General features: G+C 42.8%; 1 non-coding gene across 1 annotated transcript; it reads left to right on the top strand.

Moving 5' to 3' along the window:
• Positions 1-12,484: 12,484 nt before the first annotated feature.
• On the top strand, positions 12,485-12,566 carry trnas-gcu (transfer RNA serine (anticodon GCU)). Its single transcript has one exon. It is a non-coding gene; the product is annotated as a tRNA-Ser (tRNA).
• Positions 12,567-14,174: the final 1,608 nt, after the last annotated feature.

Genomic DNA, 14,174 nt, shown 5'->3' with positions numbered 1-14,174 from the left:
AGTAAAATAGCGGAGAGAGGAATCTCATTGGGGCACGTTCAGTGACCGTCCCCTTTTATCTACAGTAAATTGTCGGCTGCAATCCGGAACGTGGCCTTCAACTGTCCTCCTGTCCGACACTCAAAATTTATATTTTAACTGGGAAACTGGCGGAACAGAGTGAAACATGTCTGCTTGTGACCTTGGATTAAGTCCACACTGCGGAGAAATCGGTAAAATTTATAAATGATTTGGGGGAATTGCACATGTTCAATACAACTATATGAAAACTGAGAATGAAGCCGTTCATTATTGTGGGATCAGTCCTGTATGTGTACAGCCTTTAGTCTTATTCCCGAGAGAAGGCTGATTAAGATAATCTCCTAGGCTTTGAGATGTTTGTGTTATATGCACCACATAATTAACATTGGATTCAAAGCTGCTGATGTAATGTGTTTGTTCAAGTGACTGTAACTAGCAGCAATGATCAGGGGCTTCACCTTGTCAGGGGAGACTTATGCCCTATATAAATCAAGGCTTGTTGGAATGGATAAGCTCAGAGTGCCTGCCGGAGCTCTGGGTTTCAGGCCAACAGAAGTCACTGCTTCTCACAGAAATGGAATACCCAGTAATCTATCAGATAGAAGACATTTACTATCCTATTCTTGCAGGCATTGGAACTTCTGGTAAGCGATTATCTCCAGCTGTTAATGTTGTATATCGGTATCAGCTCTGCTGCTGTACTTGGTATTTTAATTCTCCCTACATCTTTTAAACAGCCGCCTCTTCTGTTCTATCAGTTGAATGATGAAATGCCCTAAGCGAGTGCTCTTTCTGTCTTGTAGCAATTGCATTATTATTTGTAATGATCTTTTTGACAGTTGTGATGAAAGGTCTTCGACTTGAAACAGTAACTCTGTTTCTTTCTCCACATATGCTGCCTGACCTGCTGAGATACTCCAGCATTTTCTGTTTTTATTTCAGATTTCCAGCACCCGCAGTATTTTGCTTTTTTGTATCAAGCCTGGCATTGTTGCTGGAATATTATCTGTGCTGAATGTATTGGAATCATCTATCAGGGGTAAGAGCTGGTATCAGACCATTGGGAGCGGTTAACAGTTTCATATTTTGGATCTAAAGTGTCTTGGAATATTTTTTCATAAATGTGTTTTCAGATTGATCATGAGACAGCTCACGGTCTCAGTGTTACAAGGAGGCAACGCAACGTCAGCTCTCCCCCAGAACATGCTTCAGTTTAACTGGGATTTCAATGTATTTATTGGTTATCACTATTATGAAATATTATTCCATTATGTTTGTGTCTGACGTTGCCTCAGATGTCTGGCTACTGAACTGAGTTTGCAGCTGACTCGTTCACATCTCATTCTCTGCTTCACTTTCGATGAATTGATTGGCTGTTACTGCAGTGCATTGTGAAATGAAATGTTTTCACGTTATGTTGTATCAGTTTGCACTGTATCTGTTCGAATCTGGAGTACTTCGATTTATCTGTAGATTATAAGTCGGAGTGATAACGTTGGCCTTTTGTTGTTTGAACAATGCCGCCACCTATCACTGTATTTGATCATTACAGGAGAAGAAATCTTAATTATTGTGAGATCTGTCTGGAAGAGGCAATCCATTCTGTTTATTCCATGCAATATAGAGGAAGTGAACAGCGTAGGTGAACAGGTGGAGACTTGGGTGATCTGTAGAAACATTAACCTATTCACAGACGCTTCAGCATTTTATAAATTGACACTAAAAATAGGATCGTTGGAACACGGGACTGGTGAGCAGAACGCAGGCGCAGGATGATAGGATTTCATCGGATATGAAAAGGGGCATTGAGAAAGAGAGTACAAACAGTGCGGAGAGCTAGAGAGGAGCGATAGAGAAAGCGACTGAGAAGCAAAGCGAGAGGGAGGGGAGATGGAACGCGAGGAAAGAGAGAGAGATAACAGGCAGAGAGATAGTTAGAGAGAGAGACAGAGAGCGGCAGCGGTGTAAACAATTCATGGAATGAACTGCTGAAATTTCCAGTACAATTATGAGGAGGAAATGTTACTTGAAGGTGTTGTTAGAATGTTGTCAGATTGTGAGAGTTTAAATGTACTCTCGCCGGCTGTGTTTATGGCTATCAGATCCTCAGTCTGTTTAAGTGAATGTTCCTTTTACTTATTTACTGAATGAATACACAAACATAATTGAAATGTATTTAAAGAATAGAATCAGTGATTTCTTGATCGTAATAAACTATTAGGTATTGTATTCGAAAAGCTATGTGTCAGCTTAATTCAAGAAAGAACGAGGTGATTTAATCAATATATATTAATTTAATTTTAATTGAACGTGCAAAGTAAATTTATTGCACACATTATGTACCCCACGAGCTGTTCCCTGACAACAATAACCACAGACATGAACAGGTTAATTTATTGATTGCGTTGTGCTTCTGGGGCCTATAGATTAGAATACCTCCAACATTCTGCTGCAGTCTCTCCCTGTGAATCCCAGTCTCTCCGCCCACTGCAATGAATCCTCTGTCTCCACATCCGTTGCTTCAGTTGATCCACTTTAGAAAACCATCTGATCCTGATTCCCCTCCAGCTCCGCCTTTTCCTTGTCTCCCTCCCAATCTCACTCACTGGCTCCGTCTCCATCTGCCTTTCCCATTTAGTGCTAGCCCCTGTTAGCTCTCTTAATCCAAATCAACAAACCAGCTGCACCTCCACCTGTCCCCTCACCTTCGTTCTCGTTCCCGCCCATCTGAAGCCCAAATCCAGTCTTAATACGGTGAATTCCGGCTCGGTAAAACCCCTTCTCCCGTCCCCACCGGCACTGCGCCCTCACTCAGCCCTTCCAGTGGATCCGGTTCTCACTTTACTCACTTTCTGGATCGATCTTCCGATTCATTATTGTTCATTGTGTTTTAAACATCTCTCGGTTCGAAAACGCTGCCCAGTTCAATTGATCTGTTTCCACCGTTCGATGCAGCAACAAAGCTGGAAATTTCTCCCCAGATCCTCTCAAGCTGCTGCTTTGGCTCCAGGTCAGATCAATAATTTATCTGCATTCTTTCCTCTCTCTTACAGTTAACTTGATGGCGATTGTGATCCTGTCCCGAGGAAAGTGCGGTCTTTCCAAATGTATCAGTCGCTACCTGATAGGAATGGCAGTGGCCGATCTCCTGGTCGTTGTCTCTGATGTGATATTGAGGCGGATTGGTTGGAATTATTTCTCATTTTCATTCCTGAACATTACTCCAGTGTGTAGTCTCATTTACTTCCTGGTTTATGCAACCATGGAAGTTTCTGTCTGGCTCACAGTCGCTTTTACCTTTGATCGATTTGTGGCCATTTGTTGTGAGAAGATGAAAACAAAATATTGCACGGAGAAAACGGCGGCTGTGGTTCTCGGAACAGTGAGTGTGCTGAGCTGTTCAGTGTGTGTCCCCTGGTACTTTCCATATGAGCCTGACAACATCGTTGACAATGTTCCCTGGTTTTGTATCCTGAAAACGATTTTCTTTACTTCCCCCGCATGGGCCGCATTTGACATGTTTCACCGCATTTTAACCCCTTGTGCTCCGTTCATTCTGATTTTGTTGCTCAATGTTCTGACGGTCAGGCGCATTTTAGTGTCCAGTCGAGTCCGCAGGAGACTCCTTGGTCGCAGTAATGGAGAGAATCATAAGGATCCAGAGATGGAGAACCGAAAGAAATCCATCATTTTACTCTTCAGTATATCGGGCAGTTTTATATTGTTATGGGTGGGCCGGGTTGTGTATAACATTTATGTGCGAATTGCAGGCAGTCGATACTATTACTCCTACACTGACCCTGTTTATATCGTACAATCCACAACTGGAATGTTGCAACTTTTCAGTTCCTGCACAAACACTTGCATTTATGTCCTGACCCAGACTAAATTCAGAGAGGAACTGAAGAACATCGTGACATACCCTTTCAATTTAATTGTTAAATTAGGGAAATCATAAAAAAAGCTGAAGGGTTTCAAGCACTAGAACTGAATCCAATTTCATACTCCATCCCCTACACTTCCCCAGGACGGAAAGTACATCTTATATTAGCAGCACAAAGCCATGAAATGATCTTCAGTCTGGTTCTGACATATTGTGTTGATAATCTGACCAATTGAGGCAGGAATGGCTCTGCGGACACATGAATTGTTCCTCAAAAAGGCGGCACTAAAGAGCTCAGCTGGACTTCAACTAAATGGCCGACCTGCACCTACATCAAAATGGGCACACTGGCCAATCACAGTCACAGCCGTGGGCCTGATCAGAACAAGGTGCACTCCACCAAAATGGAGAGACAGAAGGGTAGAGTGTGAGAGAGAGAGAGAGAGAGAGAGAGAGAGAAACAGGGAGAGAGAGAGAGAGAGACAGGAGAGAGAGAAAACATACAATATATAGAGAGACAGATAGGAGCAATGGGGAAAGAAGAACAAAGAAAGTGAGAAACAAAGGGAGTTAAACAATGAGAAAGAAAGAGAGAAGCACAGAAAAAGAGGGAGAACGTGAAACGGAGAAAGACAAACCAAGAAAGAAAGGACGGTGAGAACATAGGAAAATAGAAACAGGAGTAGGCAATTCAGCCCAACAATCCTGTTCTGCAATTCAATTAGATCATGTCTTGGATCCGTATCTCTTAATGCCCTGAATTAGATCACCACTTAATTTTCTATAATCAAAGGAATACAAGCCTAGTCTATTCAATGTGTTCTCATCATTTAACCATTTTAGCCCTGGCATCATTCTGGTGAATCTGGACTGCACTCCATCCGAGGCCAACATATCCTTCCTGAGGTGCGGTGCCCAGAACTGAAAGCAGTACTCCAGATGCAGTCTTACCTGAGCTTTAGACAACTTTAGCATACGGTTTCTTTGGATTTATAAATATAAGCATAGAGTACAAAAGCAAGGAAGTTAGGCTAAACCGTTATAAATTAATATTTAGCCCCAGCTGGTTAATTGCTTCCAAATTTGGGCACAGCACTTTAGGAAAGATATCAGTGCCTTTTAGAGGTTGCAGAAATTTACTAGAATGGTATCAGAGATGTGGGGCTTCAGTTATATGGAGAGACTGGAGAAGTTGAGGTTGTTCTCCTTAAAATAGAGAAGGATAAGAGGAGATGTAATAGAAGTGTTCAAAATCATGCAGAGCTTTGATAGAGTAAATAAGGAGAAACCGTTTCCAGAGACAGATGGGTGAGTAACCAGAGTTGACAAATTGGCGTTAGTCATCAAAGGAAGCAGAGGCGAAATGAGGAGAGATGTTTTTTTTCACACAGCGAGTTGTTATGATCTGAAATGTACGGCCTTAAAGGTAGTGGTAGCAGATTCAACAATAACTTTCAAAAGAAAATTGGATAATACTTGAAGGGGAACTTTTTCAGGACGATGGGGAAAGGGCAGGGAAGCTGGTCTTATTGGATCGGTCGTTCAAAGTGCCGTAGCAGGCACGATTGGCCAAGTGGCCTCCCTCTGTGCATTCTATGATTATGTCGTTCTAACTTCTACCACTTTCTATTCCAGCCCCCTTGAGACAAAGGCTAACATTCGATTAGCATTTTTGATTATTTTTTGTAAAGTAAGGGAGAAACATAAAATAGAGAGACAGAGAGAAATAAACCTTCTGGATCTTTTACTGTACAACTTCCACCCATAGTATTCCCTTCAGCTGCACTTGGAAAGTGACAGTGAGAGAGAAAGAAGCGAGAGAGAGATAACGTGAGAAAGGGGAATGAAGCTTTGGTTACTGAGGCAAAGACACAGCAAGCGGCAGACTGAGGGGGAACTGAGAGAGAGGACAAGTCAAAAACAGAGAGAAGGAAAACAGCTAGAAACGGCTACAGAAGGGAAAGGTCGGAAGACAGATCGATCAACAGAAAATGAGAGACAGTACTAAAGATTAAAAAGGGGCAGAGAGTCATAGACAAAAATAACAAGGTAAAGAAAGAAAAACACGTGGAAGACTAATAAAAACACAACGAGACAGAGGGCGAGAGATATAGATAAAGAAACTCGCAGACGTAGAGACATTCAGACAGAGAAAAAAGATAGACAGGAAGAGAAAGCAAGAGAGAAAGAAAGAAAGTCGGAGGCAGAGAAAAGAGAAAGTGAAAGAGAAAAGTGAAAGAAAGGCAGAGAGCGCACGCACATACGGAACAGTAACATTAATACATTAAAGAGAGACCGGAAATGAATAACACAGATTAACATTAAAAGAGACGGTGAGTATGTGTGAGTGAGAGGGGAATGGGGTAGAGACGTGTACACAGATGGAGAAATATACTGAGGAGCAGAGACAAAGTTCGATGGAGTGTGAGTGAGAGATGGGGGGAAATAAAGAAATGGATTGGGAAAGGGAAAGAAAATAAAACAGAGAGCAGAGAGAGGAGGAGGAAGAGGCAGAGACACAGAGAGAAATCACAGATATAAGAAGTCGGACACACAGAAAAATGACAGAGAGAAAGAAGCAGTGATATAGTCAGAAAAAGTCAAGCAAGGACAATTAGATACAAAGGAAGAGGGAGAGCCTGAGCATGACAGACAGAAACAGATACGTAGTTGGGAAAACTCATGCAGTAAGTAATGGGCAGGGTCAGTTATACTAGACTGAGTGACTTTATTGTGCAGCCTCCATGCATCAACTTTACAATTGTCAAAATTAAACGTGAGAGTGTTACCCCAGAAAAAAACATTAACTGTCTCGCCTGTTTCATCTGCTGCTATTCTGCCAGTCAGCACTCACATACTCCAGGCTGATAATAATGAGTTGTTAAATTTTTCAGTGCTTTCTGTATGTACTCTCTGGGGATAATTTTGATTTTGTGCTATACTGTAAAACGGGTGATAGCGAATCGGCAGCCCGTTCTACATCTATAGTGATTTTTATTTCCATTGACTTCAATGCAACTGTTCAAAGGAATCTTTGCATTGTACATCTGTAGCCCAAAAAATGACCATTTCGTTCACCATTTCACTACGTATCTGTTTCTGTCTGTCACGCTCCGGCTCTCCCTCTTCCTTTGCATCTAATTCTCTTCTCACTGTTTGGGTAAAGCAGTTTCTCCTGAATTCCCTCTTGGAGTTATTAACGACTATTTCATATTTATGACCTCGAATTTTGGATTCCCCCACAAGTGGATACATTTTCTTTACGTCTGCCGTACTAAACCCTATCTTTTTCTTAAAGACTTCTATCAGATCACCTCAGCCTTCGCTTTTCAAAAGAAAAGAGCCCCAGCCTGTTCAGCCTTTCCTAATATGAATATCCTCTCAGTTCTGGTATCATCCTTGTGAATCTTGTTTGTCTCCTCTCCAAAGCCTTTACAACCTTTTCATAATATGGAGACCAGAACTGTGCATGATACGCCAAGTGCTGTCTAACCAAGGTTCTATACAAGTTTAACATAATTTCTTTGCTTTTCAATTCTATCCCTCTAGAAATTAACCCTGGTGCTTCTGGCCTTATTAGCCCGTGTCACTACTTTTTAGTGATTTATGTATCTGTACCCCTAGGTCCCTTTGCTTCTCTATTTTGTTTAGACTCATACTATCCAAGCAGTTTGTGGCCTCCTTATTCTTCATTCCAAAATGCACAACTAATCGATCCTGAAATTTGTTTGTCAATTGCACGCCCATTCTGGAAGTTTATTAAAGTCCTCTTGCATTTTGACGCATTCTTCCTTTGTATTAACGAAAACCCCCAGTTTTGTGTCGTCTGCAAATTTTGAAATTGTACGAATTCCCGAATCCCAATCGTTAATGTAAATTGTGAACATTGGTTCCAGCACCGATTCTTGTGGAACAGCAATTCACATCTTTGGCCAGTCTGAGTAGCTACCCTTAACCAGATTGTTAGCTCGCTATCCATTCTGCTACCTGTCCTCTGAATCCACATGCTCTAACATTAGACAAGAGTCTACAATGCGGTACGTTATCGAAGGCCTTTGAAATATCCAAACATATTACATCTACTGCATTACCCTTGTCTACTCTTTATGTTATTTCTTCCAAGAATTCAATAAGTTTAGTTCTTTCCTCTTTTCAATCCATACAGGGGTGGGAAACGGAAATCACCAACAAAACCTCCGCGCACCGACCCCGTCTGTTTGATCCAAAATAACAATTACAAAATTACAAATTTTATAAACACTTAAAGCTGACAGTGTGGAGAGAAATACACTGATGCATTTATAAAATGATACAGCACATAACACGTGCATCTTTCTCCCTCCGTCATACTCGGTTCTGTGCTGTGTTACCTGTTCTAACCCAAAGTGAAACTAAGCCCCACAGAAACCTGGAAAGGCCGAGGCTCAGTCCCCAACCTGAGCCGAGTTAGCTGATCTCAACTATTGTGTTATTGAGCCACACAGAGCGGGATGGGCTCAGGTTGCTTCCCAGACTTTAGGTTTGTTAGTTCATTTTACTCGGATTGTTACTGGGCCTCACAGAGAATAGGAAAAGCCCAGTTTCCTGTATTGTGGTACCTGGTCTCACCCGGAGTGGAGCTGAGCCACACAGAACAGGAAAAGCTCAGGATCAGTCCCAGAGCAGGAATGGCCCAGATCCCATCCTTGTCCTGTGCTGTGTCAGCTGTTCTCATCTGGTGTGGTACTTGATCCCACATAGAGCAGGAAGGGTCAGGTTCGACTCTCGTGTGGAGTTCATACATTCATAGAATCATAGGAATTACGGCACAGAAGGGGCCATTCGGCCCATCGTGCCCGTGGCCGAAAAATCACTATCCAGCTTACTCCCACTTTCCAGCACTTGGTCCATAACCCTGTAAGTTACGGCACTTACAGTGTACATCCAAGCACTTTTTAAATGAGTTGAGGGTTTCTGCCTCTACCACCGTTTCAGGCAGCGAGTTCCAGACTCCCACCACCCCCGGGTGAAAAAAGTTCTCCTCAGCTCCCCTCAAATACTTCTACCAATTACTTCAAATCAATGTCCCCTGCTCACTGACACCTCTACTAAGCATAATAGATCCTCCCCATCATCTCTATTTAGGCACCTCATAATTTTATATACCTCAATTAAATCTCCCCTCAGCCTCTTTCGTTCCAAAGAGAACATCCCCAGCCTATCCAATCTTTTCTAATAGCTAAAATTTTCCAGCGCTGGCAACATCCTCGTCAATCTCCTTTGTACCCTCTCTCGTGCAATCATGTTGTTGCTGTAATGTGGTGACCAGAACTGTACGCAGTACTCAAGCTGTGCCCTAACCAATGTTTTATACAGTTCTCGCATAACCTCCCAGCTCATATAATCTATGCCTCGGCTAATAAAGGAAAGTATCCCGAATGCATTTTTAACCATCTTTCCTGCCTATCTTGCTACCTTCAGAGATCTGTGGTCGTACACTCCAAGGTAGCTTTCTTCCTGTAAACCTCTCAGTATCCTTCGATTTATTGTGTATTCCTTTGCTTGTTTGTTCTCCCCAAATATATTACCTGAGTTGCCTGAATTCACCCGATGTGTTACTGAGCCACTCAGCAGAAGCGGCCCTGGTTCCACCGCCAGCCTGTGCTGGATTACTACCTGAGCCACGTGTAAATTGGAATATGGTCAAATAGACCAGAGAGTGAAATGGCTCAAAGAATGGTGTGGGAAGAAGTGGTTTCAATTCATGGGGCATTGGCACCAGTACTGGAGACAGAGATTTTAATGGAAATAGTGCATCAGCGAATAAGTGCAAAGCAGGGAATAATGGTAAAAAGTTAGAATTAAAGGCTATTGGTCTGAATGCATGAAGCATTCGTAACAGGATTGACGAACTAGTTGCACAAATAGAGTTAAACGGGTTTGACCTAATAGCCGTTACAGAGACGTGTTTGCAAGGTGACCAAGGTTGGGAACTAAATATTCCAGGGTACTTGACGTTTCAGAAAGACAGGCAGAATGGAAAAGTGTTGGTCGGGGGTCGGGCGGGTGGGGGGTGGTGGCGGGGGAGCTGTAGCACTGGTAATAAAGGATAACATAAAAACAGTCTTGAGAAAGGATCTTGGCTCGAAAGATCAGGAAATTGATTTAGTATGGGTGGAGTTAAGAAATAACAAGGGGCAGACAACAGTGGTGTGAGCAGTTTATAGGCCCTCTAACCGTAGCTATGCCGTTGGATAGAGTATTAGTCAAAGAATCATATGAGCTTCTAACAATGGTACTGCAATAATCCTGGGGAACTTTAATATCGGCTGGGCAAATCAAACTGGCAAAGTGGGAGTTCATGGAATGCATTTGAGACAGTTTTCCAGAACAATATGCCAACCATCGAACAGGCTAATTTGGATATTGCATTGTGCAATGAGGCAGGGTTAATTAGTAATCTCATAGTAACGGATCCTCTGGAAAGAGTGATCATAATATGATAGAAATTTTCGTTAATTTGAGAGTGACATACTTACGCCCAAAACGAGTGTCTTAAACTTAAATAAAGCCAATTATATAGGAATGAGGGGCGAGTCGGCGAGGTAGATTAGGAAATTAGATTTAAAAGTATGATGGTCGATAAGCAATGGCAAACATTTAAAGAAATATTTCAGAATTTTGAACGCATAAACATTCCATTCAGAAATAAAAATTCCACCGGAAAAGTGATCCATCCGTGGCGAACTAAAGAAGTTAAGGAAAGTATTAGATTAAAAGAAGAGGCTTATAATATTGCGAAGAATAGTAGCAAGTCTGAGGATTGGGAGAGTTTTACCGGCACATGTCCCGTTCGCACCAATGTTCATTTCTGCCTTGAAACCAGTCGATACATTTTGATCTGCGTGACTGCTCCAGAGACAAGCATTAAGAAAGCAGGGCTGGCATTCGGAAGGACAGCGGCAAACTTCTCCATGAAACTTTCTTAGGTTCTCTTGTGACACGGGGGATGTTAACTGAAGAACTGGGTTTTGTTTTCATGGTCGTTTGCGCTTTTCCCTGAGCAATTCGTGTGCGTGAGAGACGGGCGGTGCTACATAGCTGCGAATGACGGCTGAAAGGTGCACTTTTGGCAATCTGGCCGATGCAGTAAAGTCGGAAATGTTCCGCTTGATCTTATTAGGTCTGTAGAAATGTACGATTGAAAGGGAATGAGGAGAAATGAAAAGAGCGGCAGTGGCGAGAAAATGTCGATTATAGGAGGTTGGCCTTGAGTGAAAGGTCCTTTGAAAGCCCGGGTGGGATTTTGTTCGGAAACGGCAGACTTTAAAGCGCGTGACCAGGAAAGTAAAGTGCCATCTTGCATATGAGAAGAGCAGAAGAAAGTTCTGCTTGGAACTGCGTCCTTGTGTCAAATTAAGTGTTTTCAGGAAAACAGCCGTTGTGAAATCATAAAGATGTAAACAGAAAATGCTGGAAACACTCAGCAGGTCAGGCAGCGCCTGTGGAGAAAGAACCAGAGGGAACGTTTCAGTTCGATCACCTTTTTCAGCCGAACTCAGCAAGCGGCCATTTGCGAGCGTGGCTTATCTGCTTCACGTGTCAGATTTTAAAATACGTCATTTGCGGGTATGTGGGTACGAATCCCACCGCGACCAGAATTTATGGAGTTGTTTGTTTTGGCCTCTTCACTAAAAATCCTTCGTTCCTGAGAAGTGCTTTTTCGCATTGCTGGTTTACATCTGTTTGCTCAAATCAGCAAAGTATTGATTGCCATCCAAACTGTTTCTTATACGGAGGTGTTGGGAGTGTGAGGTGTGATCGAGGTGAAGTATCAATCAAAGTGCACAATGGCGCCCTGTTAACGGAGTATCTCTTATGGTCAGCATAAGATAAAAATATGGACTGTAAATATAAATTTCTTCTTTGCATCACACTAGGATGTACTATCAGGGAATTTACGTAATGCTCCGGTCGCTTTGCGTCGCCTCCCACTCCGTTTGGATCGGTTCACTCATTGTGAAATCGGATTTTACTGCTGTGGTTCGACACACGGTCCCACACTGCTGAACTCCCAGCCCCTTCCATCAACACTCGCTTTCTTTCACACACCGACTGGATTTCAGCCTGTTGCTGTTCCATTTGAAATTCGTCAACAGCCTCTCCGCCAAAATATCGAGTGAATCGTTCTGCTTGTTATCCTGGCAATTCTCCATATTCGCCATTAAACTCGTTGGTCCTTCGAACATCATTGCATCCAGTGGCAAAAGCTGTTCTTCCACCAATGTTTGCTTACAGCAGCTAACTGGATATTTTCACCATTCTCGATTTGGGTGCATGGGAAGGTCATATTGTACGGTCAGACTTTCTTGTCCTCAGAGTCCAGGGCTTTAAATTGAGAAAGACGAAAATAAAATCGCTTTTATTCTGACTCAGTTCTGACCAAAGGTCATCGACCTGAAACGTTAACTCTGTTTCTCTCTCCACACATTCTGCCTGACCTGCTGAGTATTTCCAGCATTTTCTGTTTCTAATTCAGATTGCCAACATCGGCAGTATTTTCATTTGGAATAAAAAGGGCTTTCTCCGTCTTTCTTATGTGACGAGGTGGCCGAGAGGTTAAGGCGATGGACTGCTAATCCATTGTGCTTTGCACGCGTGGGTTCGAATCCCATCCTCGTCGTCATTTTATGGAAGTCTTTTACTTCGTTCGGTCCATCCAGAAGGCTTGACGTCCCAACTTTCTCGAAACGGCAGGGTCGGTTTTTGCATTGTTTGCTGAAATCAGCAACAGTTCCTTCTACGAAGGTGTTGAGATTGTAAGGTCGCGGAGTATCAAAGTGTACAGTGTGTCTTGGTAAAAAGAGTACATCTTATGGCCAACGTAAGAGAGATTACGTACCATAATTATGATATATTCCCGGAATCATTCCGTGTCTGTGTCTGTTTAAAGGAGATGTGCTGTAAGTCCCGGATCATTCCGTGTCTGTGTCTGTTGAAAAGGGATGTGTGTAAGTCCCGGATCATTCCGTGTCTCTGTCTGTTTAAAAGGGATGTGCTGTAAGTCCCGGATCATTCCGTGTCTGTGTCTGTTTAAAAGGGATGTGCTGTAAGTCCCGGATCATTCCGTGTCTGTGTCTGTTTAAAAGGGATGTGCTGTAAGTCCCGGATCATTCCGTGTCTGTGTCTGTTTAAAAGGGATGCGCTGTAAGTCCCGGATCATTCCCTGTCTGTGTCTGTTTAAAAGGGATGTGCTGTAAGTCCCGGATCATTCCGTCTGTGTCTGTTTAAAAGGGATGTGCTGTCAGTCTCATATCATTCCCTGTCTGTGTCTGTTTAAAAGGGATGTGCTGTAAGTCCCGGATCATTCCGTGTCTGTGTCTGTTTAAAAGGGATGTGCTGTAAGTCCCGGATCATTCCCTGTCTGTGTCACCCGATTTTCTTGATACCTTTTTCCTTCTGAACTGAAATGACGATCCTCTCTCGAGAAGAAGGTTCACCGCCTGCTTCGGGCAACCTGTAGGAAAAATAATAAAAAATGATGAGTCCAAGTTCATTCTGCTGGGCTTCCATTCCAATCTCCGCACTCTATCCCCCATTCAGTCCCACCCCCGCCTGGACATTATAATCTGCGATATCCATAAGGGAATGGAGAAGCCGAATATCATGGTTCGAATTTTCTTGGTTCCTCAACACTGAATAGCATCAATTGCAATGATTCCGAAGGTAATCATAGAATCATAGAATCTTACAGCACAGAATGAGGCCATTCCGCCGTCGTACCTGTGCTGGCTCTTTCGAATCCCTGTCCAAATTAGATCCACACCCCAGAATTTTCCCCATAAGCCTGCAAATTAGTCCTCTTCAAGTACATGTCCAATTGCCTTTTGAATGATCCTATGGAATCTGCTTCCACTACCATTTCAGAAAATGCGTTTCTGATCTTCACAAACCCTCTGTGTGAAAAAAAATCTCCTCAATTCCCCTCTAGTTTTTTTGCCAAATATTTTAACTCTGTGACCTCTGGTTACCGATCCAATTGCCAAAGGAAACAGTTTCTCCCTACTTGCTCTTTCAAAACCCCTCATTATTTTGAATACCTCCATTAGATCTCCCCTTAACCTTAAGGAGAATAATCCCAGCTTCTCCAATCTCTCCACATGACTGAAGTCCCTTATCCCAGTTATTATCCAGGTCAACCTGCTCTGAATCCTCTTCAATGCCTTTTCATCCTTCCTGTCGTATGGTGCCCAGATCTGAACAATATATTCCAACTGAGGCCGAACAAGTG

The sequence above is a fragment of the Heptranchias perlo genome, chromosome 20 (genome assembly GCF_035084215.1).
Source record: "Heptranchias perlo isolate sHepPer1 chromosome 20, sHepPer1.hap1, whole genome shotgun sequence".
NCBI classification, from domain to species: Eukaryota; Metazoa; Chordata; class Chondrichthyes; order Hexanchiformes; family Hexanchidae; genus Heptranchias; species Heptranchias perlo.
This window is presented reverse-complemented; position numbering and strand designations above follow the sequence as displayed.